Genomic DNA, 21395 nt, shown 5'->3' with positions numbered 1-21395 from the left:
GTGAAAGAAGAAAAGTGATGTAGGCTTTGAAAACAATAAAAATTTGGTAGCGCTTAAATGTGAGAAATGCTCCCAATGTTATGTGTGAGTGTAAGAGAAATAAATGTAGGGAGGAGGGAATCAGATAGGGGAAAATATAAACCTCTCACTACTCAAGCCATTATTAGAAATATACTTTTTTTTCATTTGTATGCAACTATATACAATTGGGTAAATTGTTATCTGGACTCTAGGCAGAAGGGTCATCAATCTTACAAACCCTTAATTAGAATTATGTCAAAGTCAGTTTTGTATGTTCAGAGCTTTCAATCTGGGGTACTGGGTCAAGCCCATCTCTAGTATTCAGAGCTATAAATAGTAATCTCTTAGAAGAGACTTGCCTTTGTTAATAAGATGCAATATTTGCTAGCCATTCCATTAATCGATTTGTAGCAGCTACTTTAAATAAGGGTAACTACTGCACTCATGCATTTATATCTGTGCAACCTTGCTATAGTTCAGTTTTCCTACAGAACTGTTTCTGCATAAGGAAATTTTAACATTGGACTAAACTTTGCTCTCATTTCCATCTGTGTACATCGGTTTAATTCCATTGGTTACTGCTGAGGTACTTCAGATTTACACATGCATAATTGAAAATTGATTTTAGCCCAATGTATTCTAAATCTGTGTATATCTGTAGTACTTCTATGACAAGTTTAATTAAACATAAGTGTTCTGTGTCAGATTAAAATTATTTAGTATGAAAAGTAATGCTTTCTGAATCATATTGACTTTTACTAATCATCTAGTATGCAATTGGCAATAGTTTCATAAGAAGCACAAAGGGCTTAAAAATGCTGACCCTTTAAAATCCTTTATAGACGAAACAGTTAAATAAATATTACATGGTGGGAAAGAGACATCTGCTGGACATAGCCACAACACTCAACTTCTCTGCCTCTGAGGGAACATCTGTGCCAGTCATACCACCCAGTGGTCAATGAATGAACTGCGTAATCCTCAAAGTATAGTCAGATCCATTATAAATTGGAACCTGAATCTCCAGAGAGCAGAACTTGTGTTGCCATATTTCACATCTATTCACAAATCCTTAATTTAAAAAGTGGAGCATGACTTAAAATACTTGAGAATGCATTAGCAGAATGTTTTTGAATGTTTGACCTTGGTATAGTTTGTGTTCTGAACTACTGCATGTTATTTTTGTTGTTGTCTGGTATTTCTAGGAGAAAGGCAAGAGCTGCATTCTGACATCTGTGGCCCACAATCTGCTCTCAGATATACAAACATAAAACTGCAACAATTTAAGTCAGTTTAATTCTGAAACCCAGTATGGGATTTCATGAGAAATCACTGTCCTCAATTAGTGACAAGGAGTCCTGTGGCACCATATACACTAAGGGTACGTCTACACCAGCCCCCTAGTTCGAACTAGGGAGGCTAATGAGGGTGACAGAAATTGCAAAGGAAGCGCGGGATTTAAATATCCCATGCTTCATTTGCAAGTTCCCGGGTGGTCGCCATTTTGGAAACTGACTAGCCCGGAATAACTGTCTACGTCTACACGCGGCAGTGAAATGGGAGTTCGAAGTAAACCCCTAACTCGAATTAGCTGTTACTCCTCGTGGAATGAGGTTCGAACTAGGGGGCTAGTGTAGACATACCCGCACAGATGTATTGGAGCATAAGCTTTCGTGGGCAAAGACCAACTTCGTCACATTCATCTGATGAAGTGGGTCTTTGCCCACGAAAGCTTATGCTCCAATACATCTATTAGCCTATAAGGTGCCACGGGACTCCTTGTCGCTTTTGCAGATCCAGACTAATTTGGCTACTCCTTTGATACTTGTCCTCCATTAGGCACTCAAAATCACCACCTTTCCAGTCACACTCTGAATTTCATACATATTTATTCTATTGAAGAGAAAGACTTTGAATATAGAAAAATTGTACTGTTGGCAAAAATCGTGAACTGACTAGATGATCTAAAATTATCATATGTGACCTCTATAAATTTTTGGAATTATTATTGTTATTATTTATATTACAGTTGTTACAGCATCTACAGGCCCCATTGCTCAGGTCCCATTGTGCTAGGCACTATATAATGATAGACCATCCCTACCTCAAAGGGCGCAGTGTCCAAAAAGACAAGACAGATTATGGGTTGGGGGAAAGGAAATATTATTATCCCCATTTTTCAAATTAGGAACTGATGCAAAGAGAAATTAACAGCAAAACTTTCAAAAGTGCCTATGAGGCTTAGGAGCCTAAATCCCATTTTCAAAAGTTCCACGTGGTACAATTTTCAAAAAATTGCCCACTGACTTTTCCAAGTTCAGACAGGGACTGTGGCAGTGCTGGGAAATTAATTCATTTTGCTGCCTTAACTGTCTTTTCTCTGGCAATTAAACCCCTTGCTCCATGTTTATACATTTATGTATTTCAAAGTAGTCTCAATACATACATCTCTACAGTAATTGTTTTAATCACTTTTAAGATAATTAGAATTGCAGTATCACAAACAAGTTAGCATATATATAGAAATATAACATATCCTGTTTAGCCAAAAAAAAACAACCCCACATTACTCTGTAATAAATAATAAATCAGATAAAATCCCTTAATCCTGCTGCAAACCCTTCTCCCTGAAATGTTTCTATTTTTTTTTGGTATTAATTGAGCTAAAATGTTAAGCCCAGGACTATTGATGACTGTGTCATATACTAAAAATACATGCCAGGCAGTACAAACAAAAATAAATGCGGTGACTTCCTCAAAAGGGGAAAAATTAACTACCGCCGCAGATTTCAGCCCTTGGCACAGAAATCTTCTCATTCCTCCCTAAGACCTGAAAAATGAGATGGGCTTAGGAGCGTGTCTTGAAAATCAGCAGATTTGGACAATAAGCGAGCCCTAGATGTTAAAGTCCCTCATGAAGAGAGACATGCCAATGGCTGCCTTCCTTTAAAACTAAAAGGAGAACCAGCTCAAGTACCTTTACAGACCAGTAGGGCTTCCTAGGTTAAAACCAAAACCTGGGGCTGTACCATGACTTAGAAAGGTTGTCTTTGAGAGAACAGGGTCCCAGAATATTGAAAGGGGACCTTTTGAGGTCCCTTCCAGTTCTAGTATTCTATTATAAGGTTTATAGATTGCCTTGCCTTGAATTCACATATAAAGAAGTAGGCAGGGCAGATAACTGAGCACAGATGTTATGTGCTCATAGCAGCTCATTGTGCTCAAGAGCTGAATTTTTACATTATTATCTTCCTGATGGCTGAAGTTCTTCCCAACAGTAGCGAGAAGCAGAGTTTGTTGTGGTCCTCATTAGGTAAAGACTTTTATAACTTTCAGGCCAATCTTAAATGGACAAAGTAATGAATGCTGTAACTGCCAGCTACAGGACCAGGATGGGCAATCGAGCTCAGGTTATGTCTAGACTGCAGGCTTCTTTCAGAAGAAGCTTTTTCAGAAGAGATCTTCTGAAAAAATTTCTTCAGAAAGAGTACATCTACACAGCAAAAGCTCGTCAAAAAAGCGATCTGCTTTTTCGAAAGATAGCATCCACACTGAATGGACACTATCTCACATTTAAACTGTGATTACTATGGACGGAGTGGCCACCAGGGCACCTGTACATTTTCCTCTTTCCTCTTCTTTTGAAAGGACTCCCTCTTTCCCATCCATATGATCTTTTTGGAAAAAGGCTTCTTCCTCATAGAAAGAGGTTTACTAACGTTGGAAAAATCCCTCTGTTCTTTCGATTTTTTTCTCCGAAAGAACGCTGTTGCAGTGTGGACATAAGTGAAGTTTTTTTTAAAAAATGCCCGTTTTGCTGAAAAAACTTTGCGGTGTAGACATACCCTTAGAGACTTGATGATACTGGCAATAACTTGTTGAAAAAAAAGGCATGAATTTACTGAATTCACCACCTGAAATTTCAGAATTCATACCCCCAATGAAATTTCAAAATTCAAACAATTTTGATAACCTCTGATGTTACTCTCTCAATAAAAGGTGCACTCACAACATCCATCCATCCAAATATATTGAGTATAGTATCATTTTTGTCTTACCTGAGTTGAGTTTATGCCAGTCTGCCTTATCAGTATTCCCACCTCCGTCAGCCGGGGGGGGGGGGGGGGGGGGGGGGGGAATAGTAAACAGATTTTTTAAAAGCTGAGATTTAGATTCAAGTGTTATTCCCCATATGGATGCACATGGAAGCCCAACACTTCCCTGTCTCTCTTGGTGGCTGCGTAGGCATGTAGAATAGACAGGATGAAAAGATGACACTGTGCAGAACCCCACATGACAAGCCTTTGCAGGGAAGTAAGCAAGCAAGAACCCACTGTGACCTCAGGGGCCTCTGGAGCAGGAATTAACCAAAAGACTGCAGGAACCTCAACAAAACTTCACACTTGGTAGGCTGCTGGTTGAACTAACAAAACCAGCAGCCTGTGGTTGATGATTTACTTCTGTAAGATATGATATGTTCCCATTGCTAGAGGTAAATTAACAGTCACATACTAGACTACTGCTGCATTCTGTACCCTGTACTGCACCACTGGGAGTTCTTCAGTGATAGTTGTCAGTAAGGTAGGTTGAAGACGACAAGGGATGAGTTTGATTCCCATCCCCAATTTCCACAGGTTATCTAAACCCCTTTGCTCTTAAAGGAGGCCAGGGTCAGGATTTACAGAGACAAGATGCACAAGTGATTGGGGCAACTAGCCTATGATTTGGGAGACCTGAATTCAAATTTCTGCTCTGTCACAGACTTCCTGTGTGACTTTGGGCTTAGTTACTCTCTGTGTCATTTCCCCATTGTACAATGGGAATAAAGCACTTCCCTGCCTCACAGGAGAGCTGAGAGAATAGATCAATTAAAGATTGGTTGAGATTATAATGGGGGCCATATAAACATCTTGGATTAACTAGATTTACAAAGTATTGAAGCAAAAAGCAAAGCAAACATGCGATTGGGTAACTGAGGCAGATAGAGTGGGAAGACAGAGTCACAGCAAAGGTTCTAGAATTTTCCTGCCACTACCTGGTTCTCCAGTTTCTGAAGGAAAAGTGAGGCAGCGCCCTGCAGGCCCTTATTCTCTGTCATCCCACCACTTGCCCGTGCACTTCTTAGTCTGCTGCCAGGAGATGTCAGCATGTCTGTGGGGAGTAGTGATGGCAGTGGGTCGTGGATGTTGAAACTTGGCCTTTGGTCATCCGCCTCACTGCAAAGCTGAGAGAGAGCCCCTTATCGTGCCATCCTTATCACGAACATATTACGTAACTTCATGTGTTGAAACAAAACCAGCATTTTGTTGCAACCACAAAGGTCAACAGAAGAAATGTGCCTGTTAGGATTTATTTTAAAGCTATTACAAGAAAGGATGATACGGAAGAGAGGCAAACAACTCTTTAAGAAATCTAATTCTAAATTATTTTTCGCGTTTATTGCCTTTTCATTTTCCTCATTTATAACGTTTTAATTAGCGAGTAAATATTTGTGCGGGTGATGTCAAGCACTGACTGTGCTCGGTGCCTGAATCTGTCTATTTATTCTCAGTTTATTTATCTTTGTGCAGGGTTTACTGCTTTGATGTGAGGTGCAGCCACATTGGTCTGCCAGTGACATCAGTGGGCTGGAGAAAATGTTCTCTAGGGAGGTGAAAGGTAATTCAGGCTTAAGTTTAACTTGGTCCTGATTCTCTGTCAGCAGTGACTGCCAGACTACACACCATCTGGGCGGTGATTTTTATTACTTGACCACTTATCCCTTAAGAAGTTATCTGAGAAGCCCAAACATAACTGTGTGGCTCAGGACAGTGTCAATAACTACAGAATAAACATAAAAATGCATTTAGAACACACTGAAAAATCAGAGTGAGTGGCACTGTGTGAAAGTAAACCCTTCTATAAAACTCCTATAAATCATGTGGGTCTGATATACAATCCAGAAATGTATTTAGTGTTTCTATTTGTGGATTGCTTAGTTGGGAACGAGGCCAGACAACTCAGCAGCTTTTATGTTAAGGACACTATACAAACATTTAATGTGAGTGAGACTTCCTAAAGAGGAGGCAGGAAAAGGCTATATGAGGACAGCATATATGTGAGCAGGAAGGAGAAGCAAACTGAGTGCAGGGGACACAGGTAAGAACAAAGTCTATAAAAAATAATAGGGGCTCTTTTCTGAGGCAGTTTCCACATCAATCAATCCAGTGTCTTCTGTTTAGCCGTTATTCTGAGAAGACTTAGCATTCCCTTATTTTGAGAATGCAAGTTAACTCTGCAGAGTTATATATTCTGTATATTAATATTCTGCAAAGTTAACTTGCATTCTCAACACCGAACTTACTCCTCAGATGTTAGCTTTGCTTGAGTGAGAGCAAAATTCCACTCAAGCCGCACAGTAGGGCTGTGTTAGCCAATGACGAGTTGTGCTAATGTAAGCTGTAGCCTAGATCCCCCAATAGGCCAGCCAACCTGAGTGAAAAGCACCATATGATCAAATTAAAAGATTTTTCATGTGGATGGGACTTGAATTAGTGGCAACATTTGAATTGTAACTGCAGTGAAGACCAGCTCTTCATCACATGATTAATTTTAAACATGAGTAGTGAAGTCAATGGGATTACACAATGCTTAAATCATTGCAGGATTGGTACCTCACTTCCTTCAAATCCTTCCTGAAACCTGCTGTTTCAAGGACTACTTCCTTCACATGCCACTTCATCAACAAACTCTACATTCCCTCTTTTCCTAAATTTTCATTGATTTGTCTCGTCCTTAATATTTTTAGTTTTAACTGCACACTAGCAGATGCATTTTGCACAAATTAGATCAGGGAATCACATTAGTAATTTATTACTGCTACATGGGACACCAATCAAAGTCATACATAAATCTGGTTAAAACTTAGAGAAGCAATCTGCTTTCAGGATATGAGTAACATCTGAGGAGACATAATAGTGCTAAAGATCAAGGAAGTCTGCTGTTAAACACTGTCAGCAATGTTAACAAAATTACCAGTGAAGAAGAAGAAATGAATCCACGATGAATAATAATGCACTATATCAGGTAAGTCAGAGCCATTGTCTCTGCAGTAATTAACTGCTCAGATGATATGTTCTGGTTACATTACCAGAACATAGCTATGAACATGTACTGATTACACTTGCTTTCAGATAGAACAGAAATTGAACTGCTGTTTGGTGCCATAGGTAAATTAAATGTACTAGTCAGTCAGTTGTAAAAATCCAATTTTAAAGTGAATCCATAGTGTCACTATAATATTAGTGTGTTGACAGTGTTTCAGGAGCTAATTTTGCAAAAAAGTTATTGCCACTTAGTGCCCACTCACCCCTTCTTTGGGAAACCCATGGGAAGGGGGCTTGTAGAGAGGAGGCTTTCCTCAGGGTGTTTTCTCCCCAGTTGTTCTGTTCAAGAGAGCTGTGAACTAGGATTTGTTTCTCCTCAATATGGAAAAAGTTGTTATATTGGCCTCCGAATATGTATCCCTGCTCTGCAAGGATCCCAGGGAATCAGTCATAAACCAGGCCATCTGTTCAGAGGAAAGGGAGAAGCCCTGAAGAAATACCTTTAAAGGAAATCAAGGAAGAAGGGCAAAATTAATACAGCTTGGCTACGTCTAGACTGGCATGATTTTCCGCAAATGCTTTTAACGGAAAAGTTTTTCCGTTAAAAGCATTTGCAGAAAAGAGTGTCTAGATTGGCACAGACGCTTTTCCACAAAAGCACTTTTTGCGGAAAAGCGTCCGTGCCAATCTAGACGCGGTTTTGCGCAGGAAAGCCCCGATCGCCATTTTCGCGATCGGGGCTTTTTTGCGCAAAACAATACCGCGTTGTCTACACTGGCCCTCTTGCGCAAAAGCATTTGTGCAAGAGGGCTTTTGCCCGAACGGGATTAGCATAGTATTTCCGCAAGAACACTGACAATCTTACATGAGATCGTCAGTGTTCTTGCGGAAATTCAAGCAGCCAGTGTAGACAGCTGGCAAGTTTTTCTGCAAAAGCAGCTGCTTTTGCAGAAAAACTTGCCAGTCTAGATGCAGCCCTTGGGTCTATATTATCATGCCAAAATGAACTCCGTAGAGGAGGATACTGCAGGGGTCACTCCAAGACAGCCGTCAGTGCAGGGACTGCAAAGACTCCACCAAGAGAAAGAAGCTTGGACTCAACTGGGGCTAATTCTCCTATCGGGGGAAATAAGCAGCAAGTATAAAAAGGAAGAGCAGGAGCCATTTACTTTCCACAGGGGTAGGCCTAGTTGTGAACCTAAGCCCCTGAGATGATAGGCAGCTGTAGCATCCCTGTCTATCACAGTCCTTTTTTTGCTGTTATAGCAGGAGGGACAGTTGCTTTTCCTGCTTATGGGCCTGCCCTGGGCTCCTACACATTCATACATTCAAGCCTTTTAATTTCCATTTTTTAACGATTAAAGGTCTAGAAAACTTGACCAATGATGGAAGACTAAAGAAATGGACTTGTTTAGTTTAGAAAAGAGAAGACTGAGAGGGGATATGATAGCAATTTTCAAGTATCTAAAAGGGTGTTACAAGGAGGAGGGAGAAAAATTTTTCTCCTTGACCTCTGATGATAGGATAAGAAGCAATGGTATTAAACTACAGCAAGGGAGGCATAGGTTGGACATTAGAAAAAAAGTCCTGTCTCGGTGGTTAAACACTGGAATAAATTGCCTAGGGAGGTTGTCACTGGAGATATTTAAGGACAGATTGAATAAACATCCCTCAGGGATAATCTAGAATCAGTGGTTCCCAAACTTTTTGGCATCATGCCCCCTTTTTGATTTTTGAGAAACCCTCATGCTCCCCCCCCCCCCCCAAAATAGCAGCAAAACTTGAGCAAAAAAAACCAGAACAGAAACTGACCAGGGCCGAAAAACAAAAATAGCAGCAAATCTTGGGGAGGAGGATTGATGGGGGGGCTGGGTCACTTCATGCCCCCCCTGGAATTTCTTCATGACCCCCCAGGGGAGCACGTCCCCCAGTTTGGGAACCCATGATCTAGATGATGCTTGGTGCTGCCATGGGGGCTGATGACTGGACTTGATGGGCTCTCGAGGTTCCTTCCAATCCTAATATTCTATTATTATTATTCCATTTTAAGGACAGATGACTGGTCCCTGCTCTGATGGGTTAATAATTTCAGTTCTGGGTGAAATCTTAGCTAATCTCTAGTAGTAAGTGTATTTGCTCCATCAGTTTACTCCTACTAATACAATGGGTCTCCTTGACAGTAAAGACCCTTTGATCACTCTGAAGATTAATCTTACCATGAAAGGGTACTGTAGCTATGCAGTCTGAGCTGCCCTTTGAAAATGAATGTTGTCATGCTGATAAGTTAATGCACACCGAAATCATGAATCTGCTGTATGCTATGAAGGGCCCTAGGACCAAGGAAGAGGGATAGCTCAGTGCTTGAGTATTAGCCTGCTAAACTCAGTGTTGTGAGCTCAATCCTTGAGGGGGGCCATTTAGGAATTTGGGGCAAATCTGTCAGGGATGGTACTTGGGAGGGCAGGGGACTGGACTTAATGAACCTCTCAAGGTCTCTTTTAGCTTCATGAGATAGGTATAGCTCCATATAAAAATAACATTCCAACGTGAGTGTTTGTTCAGAACTTGGGTTTAGTTTGTAGCTTTATATGTAAAGAATTACATTATAGGGGCATTAGTGTGAAAGCACTGTTGTCTCATATGTAAAATAAAAAGGTAGTGTAGAAATTAAAGATGAAAAAGGCCATTCATTTTCTTCTCAATGTAGGATTGTGTCCTTTGTTGGTTTTGGAAGTGGGGTAAATTGGATGCATCAAATACAGGCAGCTCTCATAGCATCAGATGGCAAAAGGTTGGTCCATATCGCCTCTGAAGCAAGAGACCCATGATGGATTCAGTCTCTTGCTAGGCAATCAGCTATTGTACTACTCATGTGAGACTGAAAGAGGAGTCATTTTACAATCTCAGGGCACTTGGAATGATGATGATTTTAGTCCTTTCAAACTTATCTTGTCATAGCACAATAGCCTCTGTACAGGCTGACATTTCCATGAAAGCAAGTAGGAAATGGCACAAGTAATTTAGAGAATCCACTACACTCAAATCCCCCAAACCTCCTTTTGCTGGTATAAAACTTAAAGCATGCAAGAACAGAAGTAAAAATGAAAGACTCATTGAATAAGCTTCTTTTTTTCAGACCATAGAAGTATGGGGACATGTGGTCTACTAAGAAATATTGGGCTAAATTGTGCTTTGTGTGAAACAGACATTCATTGGGATCAGTAAATTGTAGAGTTCTCTTTGCACTGTTTCTTGAGAATTAATCGATGCAGCCTTAAAAGTGATTGTTAAGCACATTTTCACTGTTTGGTTCCCTACAGGCTGCAAAGACAGTTAGGTGAAACTATGCTAACACAAATGGGTTGCAGGGAAAGGACACAAATTAAGAAAGAAGAGAGAGATCTTTGATTATGAACCACATCTAGAGAGACGACTAGAAAGAAGGAGTGAAGGTCTGGAGTTTCCGAATTTTGATCATATGGACAAAATGTCTCTTCACCAAGGCAGTCCATTTTTAGGCTGGAACAGAAGTGAGTACCTCTCCCCTCACCTCAACATTCTTGGTCCTTTCAGCAGAGCCTGGATCTATCTCCTGTACAGAACCCGCTACCTAGCTACATTAGGCACAACTGTGTAAAAACGTCAGTAGAGACCACGGTTCAATGCCAGGCCAGTGTAGAGAAAGAGACAGAAGCACCTTTTCTGTTCTTTTGCAAAACCTTCCAACAATCTTTCCCTGAGATTTACTAAGATTATGCTGCATGTGTCAGAGCAGTGTTCTCAGTGTCTGTATTAAGATTGAAAGCCTCCAAGTAAGCACTGTGTCTCATTTGATTGTATAGCATTACATATACTGTCACTCCATTACAAAAACGATGGGCCTGTTATATATTTTTAAGTGGGTCAATTTTTAATCCTAGAAACCTTTCAGTTACCTTGTATATTCACCAGAGGGTTGAAATTTAAATAAGTGTCTTGACATTTTCTTTACAAATCTAATATTAGGCTAAGATTGCTAAAATGTCAAGAAAAGGGTTTAAGATACTTAGGTTGAAATGGTTAAAATATCTTCACGTTTGAGCAGAGAAAAAGAAAGGGTGTGAAAACAAAGTTGAAAGGAGAGAACCTGAAAAGGAAAAAGAATGAAGAAAATAATTTTAAAAATGAGTGAAACAGCAATGTCAGTGAGAATGAATGAAGTGTGCATAAGCAGTTTAGAGAATGTAAATTAAAGTAAGGGAAAATAGAATTCAGAGAAATGGGGAACACAAAGTAAAATGATATAAAATAAAAACAATATTCCAGGATGCCAAGTGGTGGCGGAAGGAAACAATGTGAAGTTGGATGAAAATGAAACAGCGTAGAAGAAAATGAAAAGAAATAGTACCAAAGAAAGTTACGATGAAATGAGGAAGATTTAGAATGGAAGAATGCCAGGGACACAAAATGCAAGTGATGGGGAAGAAAACGTAAGGAGACTGAGATCTCATTGAACTGAAATATAATGAGACACTAAAGCAAAAAATAAATACACAGACTGATGTGCAATAAATACACGGACTAGTTAGAATGTGGGAAAGGAATAACATTTTAATATAGTAAATAATTTTAACTTCAATAGAAAGTGGATATTTTATACTCCCTTTTACAGAAAGAGACGAGAAGAGAAACAGAAAGAAACTGGAGAAGAAATAAAGGCTCTAAATTTCACTTTTCCTAGTAATCTATTTGTGATTGGCTTATATTTTTTACTGACAGAATAATATACATCTCTTTATTAACAATTACTCAAGGTGTAAAAAGCAGAAAAGAAATAGAGTATATGGTATTGTCAGTCATTTGACTCATGAAACTACTCTTAGTCCGTGAACAATGGGTTATATGGGAAAGGAGTTCTATAGTCCCAAGCAGTCAATTATGGATGTATCTATACACCACATAGCCTTTCCACAATGGAAACCACTTATCACAGTTGGCAGATCCTGCTTTTAAGAGGTCTAAGGTTGTCATAAAAGAAATGCAGGAAATCAAGACAGAGGGACTCCGGCAGAGAGATGTTATGGGTGGTTCTCATAAGATATGGCCACACTACATTTGACACTATTCACACTACATCTAATGTAGTTCCCCTTTGACTTCTTTTCACTAAGCACTCAAAGTCATCAAAATTCAATACTATAAAATAACATGAAAGCACCAATCACAGTTCTGTTGTACGAGGTAACAATATTACCCTTCAATGATAAAGAGGTCCTGTAGAAAATTGTGCATTTTGGTCACTTAACAAAATGACTAGGAAACAAAGTTTGTATTATTATATACAGCTACATTTTTCCCTTAAAATGAAAAGTTGGGCTCCTGTATTCTGAATTCTGTAACTGAGTCTTGCTGACTAGTCTTGCTAGCATATGACAGTCTTATGACTCTTATCACATGATGTCTGTCTAAATCGAATAGAACAACTTAATTTCTTTGATGATTTTATGGTGGTGAAAAGCCTTATGACTCATAAAATAAATAAACACATTACCATAAATAGACACGAGTGATGCACTTGTATTTACACTAGGCACTATTATGTTGTTCAAACAAAAAATAGTTACATGAACTTTACATCTGGGTGGCTTCTATTTTGTATTAGTGGACAATAAAAACAGAATGTACATAAAGTTTCTTTGTGAGATTGCAGGGTTTATGTTTCAGTCGTAGCAGCAGCTATCTTGAATTGCCTCATAGACCTTGCTTTTCAGGATACAGTCAGAGTCAAAGGGTACGTCTAGACTACACAATTATGGATGTATCTATACACCACATAGCCTTTCCACAATGGAAACCACTTATCACAGTTGGCAGATCCTGCTTTTAAGAGGTCTAAGGTTTTAAGAGGTCTACACGTTTCTTTCAAAAGAAGCTTTTTCAAAAGAATCTTTAGAAAGAGATCATCAAGACAGCTACAACTTTTCGGAAAAAGCAATCCACTTTTTCGAAAGAGAGCACCCAGGCAATCTGGATGCTCTCTTTCGAAAAAGCCCTGTTTGCGGTCAAAAATGCCGTTTTTCAAAAGAGCTCTTTCAAAAAAAGGTGTTCTTCCTCGTAAAATGAGGTTTATGGCTGTTGAAAAAACTGGTGCATTCTTTCAATTTAATTTCGAAAGAATGTGGCGGCAGGCTAGACACAGGTGAAGTTTTTTTTCGAAAAAAGGCTACTTTTTTCGAAAAACCCTGTTGTCTAGACATAGCCATACTTTATATTTCATGGTACACAGGAAATAGAAACATAGCATATATATAGCTTCACGTAGCACAAATACATGAAAAGGAATTAAGGGAAATATAATTGTGGGTTCCTCTGAAGCCATAAAATTTTGCATGTTTAAAACAACCACCTCATCATCACGTTCACCCACAAATGACAGATAACTCATAAAGGCAGGAATGGTAAGGGCTGATGTTTTACTTAGTATCTTGAACTTGGTTGATAAAAGTTTTTTTTATAGACTGTTATTTTTCTAGTCAATGTAAACTCCCCGCCCCCAAAACTCATAGAAAGCATAAAAATGTAGGGATGGAAGGGATGTTGAAAGATTATTAAGTCCACCCCCTGTACTGAGGCAGGACCAAGTACACCTGGACTGTCCCTAACAGATGTTTGTGTAAGCCATTCTTTAAAACCTTCAATGGTGGGGATTCCACAACCTCCCTTGACAGCCAATTCCAGAACATAACTATCCCCACAGTTAGAAGTTTTTCCTAACCTAAATCTCCCATGCTGCAGTTTAAGCCCATTAGTTCTTCTCGTATCTCCAGCAAACATTGAGAACAATTGACCACTGTCCTCTTTATAACAGACCTTGACATATTTGAAAATGCTATCACCTTCCCTCTCCCTCAGTCTTTTTTTTAAACATAGTCATGTTTTTGTGTCCTTCAATTTGTCCACATCATTCTTAAAGCATGATGCCCAAAACTGGGCAGAGTACTCCATCTGAAGCCCCATGTGATGGGGCTGGCCTGCCCTGCACTGAATAGGGGGGAGGAAAGCCTGTCTATTAGGTAGAATATACCCCTCCCCCACAGCCCTGCCAGTCATGCTTGCAGTGCTGCCTCAGTATAAAAGGCTGCCGGCTGCTCAGTTGGGGCTGACCTCTGGGGAGGAAGGAGCTCCGGCCCAAACCCCCAAGCCACAGCTGGACCTGCTGCTGGAACCCGAGCCGTTGGGACCACTGCCGTTGCTGCTACCGTCCCCAGGTTGAGCACGCCCACAACGTCGACTCCAGGGGGCCGCCCGCCCTGCCACAGTGGACAACCCCTTCGCCGCTGTCCCAGAAATGGGGCCTGCCGACATTGCCGCCGCTGCCGCCGGCCCAGCTTCACCAGGTGGGGTCTCCGTCAGCCACAGGGCAGGGGTAGGAAGCAACCCAGGGCAAGGGGCAGGGAACCCCTCAGTGGGCTCGGCGTGTTTCAGGGAGAACTCCCTGCCGAGCCGGTGGTGGGAACCACCCACCACTATTAAGGCCTTGGGTTGGGGTTCGGTGGAGAGGGAGGGCCCGGACTCTCCTACTCCATCCCCTCAGGGCGTGGACTAGGCCTCAGGGCCTGCTTTGACAGCAGACCAGGCCTCAGGGCCTGCAAATTGTGCTGAACTTGGCCTCAGGGCCTGTTTTAACCTTGTGGAGAAAAGGGCGGGGCTGGGGACCCCGCCACACTCCACCACAACTGAGTGCAGTAAAACGATTACCTCCAATGTTTTACATGCTATACTCCTGTTAATACAGCTGAAAATATTTGCTCTTAGCAGTCATCACATTGTGACTTATATTCAATTTGCGATGCAAACAGCCACAGCCTTTTTTATGCAATATTTATTACCCTCTATCTGGTTCCCATGTTGTATTTGATTTTCTTTCCTAAGTGGAGTCCATTAATCTTGTCTTTACTGAATTACATTTTGTTAATTTCAGACTAATTGTACAATCCCCTTTTAGTCACCCACAGTGCTTCCAGTGCTGCCAGTGCAACTGGAGAACACTTAGGAGAGTGAGAAGTTTAAGTCCTGTACCCTAGCTTCTCCATCTGTTTTGTACAAGATTGGATATAGAGCCACAGACAACAAATACATTCTGATGAGCTCTCATGTGCCCCTCCATGTCTCCATTACATTTGTGTCCCTGGAAACCAATTCTTCTCAAGCTTCAACCTTCTTTGGTGGTTTTCTTCCCAACTCATGGCTTCTACAGTAGCTTTCCTGCAGCTTACAATATTTACTATAACCCCTCATGATCTATCATCAGTATGTGTAATGTACAAAGGTGCAGCAAACAGAAAAACACTCTGGGAAACTGAAGAGAGCTGCAACAGAATTTTATGGATGACTCCAAAGATTGCAGGTGCCTGTATCACCCATTTCTCTTTTTTAAGTTGCCACAATTAGTTGCTTTAAGTTGTTAAATAACATTATTAAATGAGCTCTTTCTTGTATCCTTCCTTTCTCATATCCTTCACTCTGTTTTTCTGCAAATATCTCTGCAATCTTTTTCCATGTTAGATCCTCCGCAGTATGTCTTGACTCCACATCTGTCCTTATTCGCCTTCCCAAATTGATTCCTTATGTTGTACCCTTCCTCTTTACTGCGTATGCTTCCATTCTCTCCTTCCTTTGCCCTTTATCCTCACGCTCCCCCCCACCCTCTCCCAGCCAAAATATCTTTTATATACATAGTGATAGAAATATAGCCGTGTTAGTCTGGTGTAGCTGAAACAAAATACAGGACTGTGTAGCACTTTAAAGACTAACAAGATGGTTTATTAGATGATGAGCTTTCGTGGGCCAGACCCACTTCCTCAGATCAAATAGTGGAAGAAAATAGTCACAACTATATATACCAAAGGATACAATTAAAAAAAATGAACACATATGAAAAGGACAAATCACATTTCAGAACAGAGGGGGGATGCGGGGGGGGGGGGGGGGAGGAAGGTAAATGCCTGTGAGTTAATGATATTAGAGGTGGGGAAGGGGAGATGTCTGTGAGTTAATGGTATTAGAGGTGATAATTGGGGAAGCTAATACCATTAACTCACAGACATCTCCCCTTCCCCACCTCTAATATCATTAACTCACAGGCATTTACCTTCCTTCTCCCCCCCCCCCGCATCTCCCCTCTGTTCTGAAATGTGATTTGTCCTTTTCATATGTGTTCATTTTTTTTTAATTGTATCCTTTGGTATATATGGTTGTGACTATTTTCTTCCACTATTTGATCTGAGGAAGTAGGTCTGGCCCACGAAAGCTCATCATCTAATAAACCATCTTGTTAGTTTTTAAAGTGCTACATAGTCCTGTATTTTGTTTTATATAAATCTCTTTCAAACTGTTCTCAAAGGAATCTCTGTGACTGAACCCATCACACTGGGTATAGGGCACAGCAGACCAAGTATGTCTGAGATAGCAGAAAGCAGTATTTTAAAAGATAGTGCATCCATCCTTTGTAATGTATGCACAAAGTATGTGTAATGTACTCAAGGAAGCATTGTGCTATCTGAAGTTTCTCCCAAGGCAGAGTAGATCTGCAGTAATCCTATACAAGCTACTGCATAATTTTGGTCCCCTATCTTAAGGCAACTGACACCAAAAATGAGAATTCCATAAATATTAGGAAATGCTGCATGTTTGTTTTTCAGTGGAGAGTTAAAGCCCAGCCCCAAAGCAACTAACTTTGATTTAAAGTTTTCCCTTAAGTTATATCTTTGCAGTCTGAATATTTTTACTCAGTAAACCGTAACTTGGAAATCAATGTACAGTAAGTTTTCTTGTTCTGAATTTCTTCTTGAAAGTAAATCTGATGGTTCAGGATCATTCAGCTGTAACCTTATGTATTTCTCTCATGCATTAACATACTAGAAATTTGTGCAGAATAACCACTAAATGAGGGTAGGCATTCCCTGTTGCGCAAACAGGGCTCATTTAATCTGAGCAGATGCAATTCATATACCGTACTGACCTTTTATCTCTGTTAGATGATTAGAGCCAAATTCTGGGGCATTTTCATAGTAATTCTACTGACACCATTTGAGTCACTCTGGATCTATATTCATATGTGTTCATTTTTTTTTAATTGTATCCTTTGGTATATATGGTTGTGACTATTTTCTTCCACTATTTGATCTGAGGAAGTGGGTCTGGCCCACGAATCATCTAATAAACCATTCTGTTAGTCTTTAAAGTGCTACATAGTCCTGTATTTTGTTTCAGCTACACCAGACTAACACGGCCTACATTTCTATCACTGGATCTATATTGTAATGACAGACTAGAATCTGGCTCCAGGAGAACAATGTGTTCATTAATATATGCTGATGAGCATACATATGTATTATGCTGATAATATTACAGCAATATGTATTTCAGCAAGGTAAGTATACATATGAAGCACTGGTATAGCTCATTGGTCTTTATCTTCATTATTCTTCAACGAATGTATGGCATTATGGGATACTAAGTACAAATGTTGTGCTAAGTACTCCATAATGTCATGCAATAGCTGAAATAAGTTTTCCTATCTACTCAAGCCAATGCTATCAGTATTAGGATATATGATTATTTATTCATGACATCAGGAAACAATTAACCACACATTGGGTAAGCACCTGTCTCTTAGTACCTAGAATGCATGTACTCAGATCAAAAGATAAAGAGGTACACCCTGGTACCAGAAACAAACAAGTTAAAAGATGACTAATTGATCAGTTTCCGGTGATGTGTGTATAGTTCCTTTTACTGGTGAATAAATAGAGAATAGAAATGACGATAGATATGTAACTTTGGGGAGTACACATTCTGCATAAGATGAATGTAATATTGCTGTGTGGGAGTGGTATCATATAGAACTGTTTTCTGGTACTAGCATTGGTTATTTGGTCTATTGAGTTGAGTATATTTCATACCAAAATAAGGAACCAATGTGTGGCCAAGCAATTAACTATAAAATTTATCAGCAAATGAAACTGTACAATCTGAATTTGATTACACATCATTTTAAAGCTGTTTATAAAAAATCTTGAACTGGGTGAATAGTTCTTATAACTTACTAGAAGTTTTACCTGGTGTTGCTCGGGTCCTTAATGAAATACATTTTCATTTTATTTACCAAACAACAAAAAGTAATGTGCTTTGTTTAAATCATTGTTGCGGGGTGGGATGAAAGGCTGGTGGCTGTATGGAGGATGCCCTGGGTAGAGAGGACTTCCCCCAGTAGTTTGGGGCCAGGTAAATGCAATGAACTGCACTTTCCCTTTGTTCCCTGATGAAGGGGAACAGCCAGCAATGTCCCCATACAAATTGGCTCAGGCAGTCCTGGATGCGGTAGCGGGGTACCCCAAGCCAGCTTCTTTCACCTGCCTAGTGATTCTGTCTCTTTTCTGTCTGGTTTTATGAGAAGCAATCCCATTTCAGGCACATCCCATTTTCCTGGCGCAACCAAACCCTGATCTTGCTTTAAGTTATGATAAGAGGAAGCTGTACACTGAATATGGTGGTCTTGGCTCCGGCTCTTACTGTTTAGGAGGAATTCTTGAATAGACATAAAGCCTCTCTGAACCTCCCTAAACTGGTACTCTCTAGTCCGGCAACATCTGTAGTCTGGCAGGACCATGGATGTTCCTGGCCCAGAGAGCCCAGGGGCAGGAAAGCCAGTGGTGTGCAGGGGGCTCAGGCAACATGGGATGCACAGCACAGAAGGCACAGGTGGCATGGGGAATCCTGGGATGCGGTCATGAGCCCTGTGGCAGGGGGCTCAGGCGATGCGGGGAGTCCTGCGGTGCACAGAGGCGAGCCCAGTGGCAGGAGTCTTGGCCAGCATAGGAAGCTCTGGTGGTATAGCCAGGAATCATAAGAACATAAGAATGGTCATACTGGGTCAGACCAAAGGTCCATCTAGACCTGAATCCTGTCTGCCAACAGTGGCCAATGCCAGGTGCCCCAGAGACAGTGAATTGAACAGGTAATGATCAAGCAATCTCTCTCTGCCATCCATCTCCACCCTCTGACACACAGAGGCTAGTGACACCATTCCTTACCCATCCTGGCTAATAGCCATTTATGGACTTAACCTCCATGAATTTATCTAGTTCTCTTTTAAATGCTGTTATAGCCCTCACCTTTACAACCACATCAGGGGCTCAGGCAGTGCAGAGAGCCCCATGGCACAGCTAGGAGTCCTGTAGCAGGGGCTCCATCAATGCAGCCAGAAGCACGGCAGGAGGGTCAGGAGGTGCAGCTGGGAGTCCCACGACTGAGGGGCCAAGCCAGGGCTGGCAGCACAGCTGGCTAAAGGCAGTGGGGGTCGGCTGGGGACAGAAGCAGTGTCACGAGTGCCCAAGAGGCTGGTGGTGACAGGGGTCCTCTCCTGGTCTGGCAAATTCCCTTGTTCAGACTGGCCAGGTCCCAAGAGTGCAACCTGTAGTAGATTTATATTACAATAGTGCCCATCCAACAGAGACATTGTGTTATGGGATGCACAAACACATATTAAGATCAAGGTTCCCTCTAAGCTATGTGGCAGCACATCCTGCAGGCCAGGGGCTCACGGTTCTGTGCATGGAGCTGCCTTAATGGGCATGGCTAATTAAGCAGCTGTGGGGCTGCTGTGCAGCTTAGAGGGAGCCTTGGTTGAGAGACCAGGTGGGTCTCAAAGAATATGTCTAGACTGCATCCCTCTGTCAGAAGAGGGATGCAGATTAGGCAGGTCGACATTGCAATAAGGCAAAGATTTAAATATCTCGTACCTAATTTCATAAAAATGGCCACCACGTTTTGCCGACTCAGCACTTTGTTGGCAAAAAGCAGCAGTCTCCTGTAAACCTCCTTGTAGAAGGTATAAGGGATCTGTTGAAAGGCTTTCTTTCTTGACAGATCCACTCTAGCCTGCCACTTTTTGCTGACAAAGTGTACGTCGGCAAAACGCGGCCACCATTTTTATGCAAATTAGGTGCAGGATATTTAAATCCCTGATTCATTTGCAATGTCGACCTGCCTAATCTGCAGCCCTCTGCTGAGAGAGGGATGTATTCTAGACATACCCAAAGATCTTAGGTTCGGTTCTAGGACCGGTTTTGTTCAATGACCTGGATGAGGGGATGGATTGCACCCTCAGCAAGTTTCTGGATGACACTAAGCTAGGGGGAGAGGTAGATATGCTTGAGGGCAGAGATAGGGTTCAGAGTGACTTAGACAAATTGGAGGATTGGGCCACAAGAAATCTGAGGAGGTTCAACAAGGACAAGTGCAGATTCCTGCACTTGGGACGGAAGAATCCCAAGCATTGTTTACAGGCTGGGGACCAACCAGATAAGTACAGGCAGTCCCCGACTTACGCGGATCCGACTTACGTCGGATCCGCACTTACGAACGGAGCTTTCTCGCCCCGGAAGTCGGGGCGAGAAAGCCCCGTTCGTAAGCTGCTCCGGTGCCCCTGGTCTGCTGGAGACCGTCTCCAGCAGACCAGGGGCACCGGGCGGGTTCCCGCGCTTCTGAGGCTTTGCCAGAGCAAAGCCTCAGAAGCGCGGGAACCGCTGCTGCTGCCCCTTGAGACCCGGTGCCTGTGGTCTGCTGGGGACGGTCCCCAGCAGACCACAGGCACCCGGACAGAAGCCGCAGCCGCGGGGGGTCCCGCGCCTCTGAGGCTTTGCCAGAGCAAAGCCTCAGAGGCGCGGGGAACCGCCGCTGCTGCCGCTCCAGTCTGGGTGCCTGTGGTCTGCTGGGGACGGCCCCCAGCAGACCACAGGCACCCTGACTGAAGCCGCAGCCGCGGGGGGGTCCCGCGCCTCTGAGGCTTTGCCAGAGCAAAGCCTCAGAGGCGCGGGACCCCCCCGCGGCTGCGGCTTCAGTCAGGGTGCCTGTGGTCTGCTGGGGGCCGTCCCCAGCAGACCACAGGCACCCAGACTGAAGCCGCAGCCGTGGCGGGGTCCCTCGCCTCTGAGGCTTTGCCAGAGCAAAGCCTCAGAGGCGTGGCACCCCGCTGCCGCTGCGGCTCTGCTCCCCATGTCCCTGGTCTGCTGGGGGGGGGGGGCAGCTAGTGTGCTCCCCCCCCCCAGCAGACCAGGCTTTTGTTTTGGACTCTGGGGCAGAGCAGCTGGGGCGCTGCCGATTGGTCCTGCAGCGCCCGTGGGCACTACTGGACCAACCCGGCAGCACCCCAGCTGCTCTGCCCCAGGTCCTGATTCAGCCGCTGCTGGTCAGTTTCAGCAGCGGCTGAATCAGGACGTCTGGGGCAGAGCAGATGGGGTGCTGCTG

The 21395-nt window shown here is 42.3% G+C and overlaps 1 long non-coding RNA gene across 1 annotated transcript; it reads left to right on the top strand.

Annotated features, from left to right (window-relative positions):
* The first annotated feature begins 7 nt into the window (after positions 1-7).
* Positions 8-12850, top strand: LOC112547087 (uncharacterized). The gene is made up of 4 exons (XR_012901463.2): positions 8-4602; positions 6948-7086; positions 10427-10636; positions 11412-12850. It is a non-coding gene; the product is annotated as an uncharacterized LOC112547087 (long non-coding RNA).
* The last annotated feature ends 8545 nt before the right edge of the window (positions 12851-21395 follow it).

Source organism: Pelodiscus sinensis, chromosome 2 (assembly GCF_052426305.1).
Source record: "Pelodiscus sinensis isolate ZL-2025 chromosome 2, ASM5242630v1, whole genome shotgun sequence".
In the NCBI taxonomy this organism is placed as follows: Eukaryota; Metazoa; Chordata; order Testudines; family Trionychidae; genus Pelodiscus; species Pelodiscus sinensis.
This window is presented reverse-complemented; position numbering and strand designations above follow the sequence as displayed.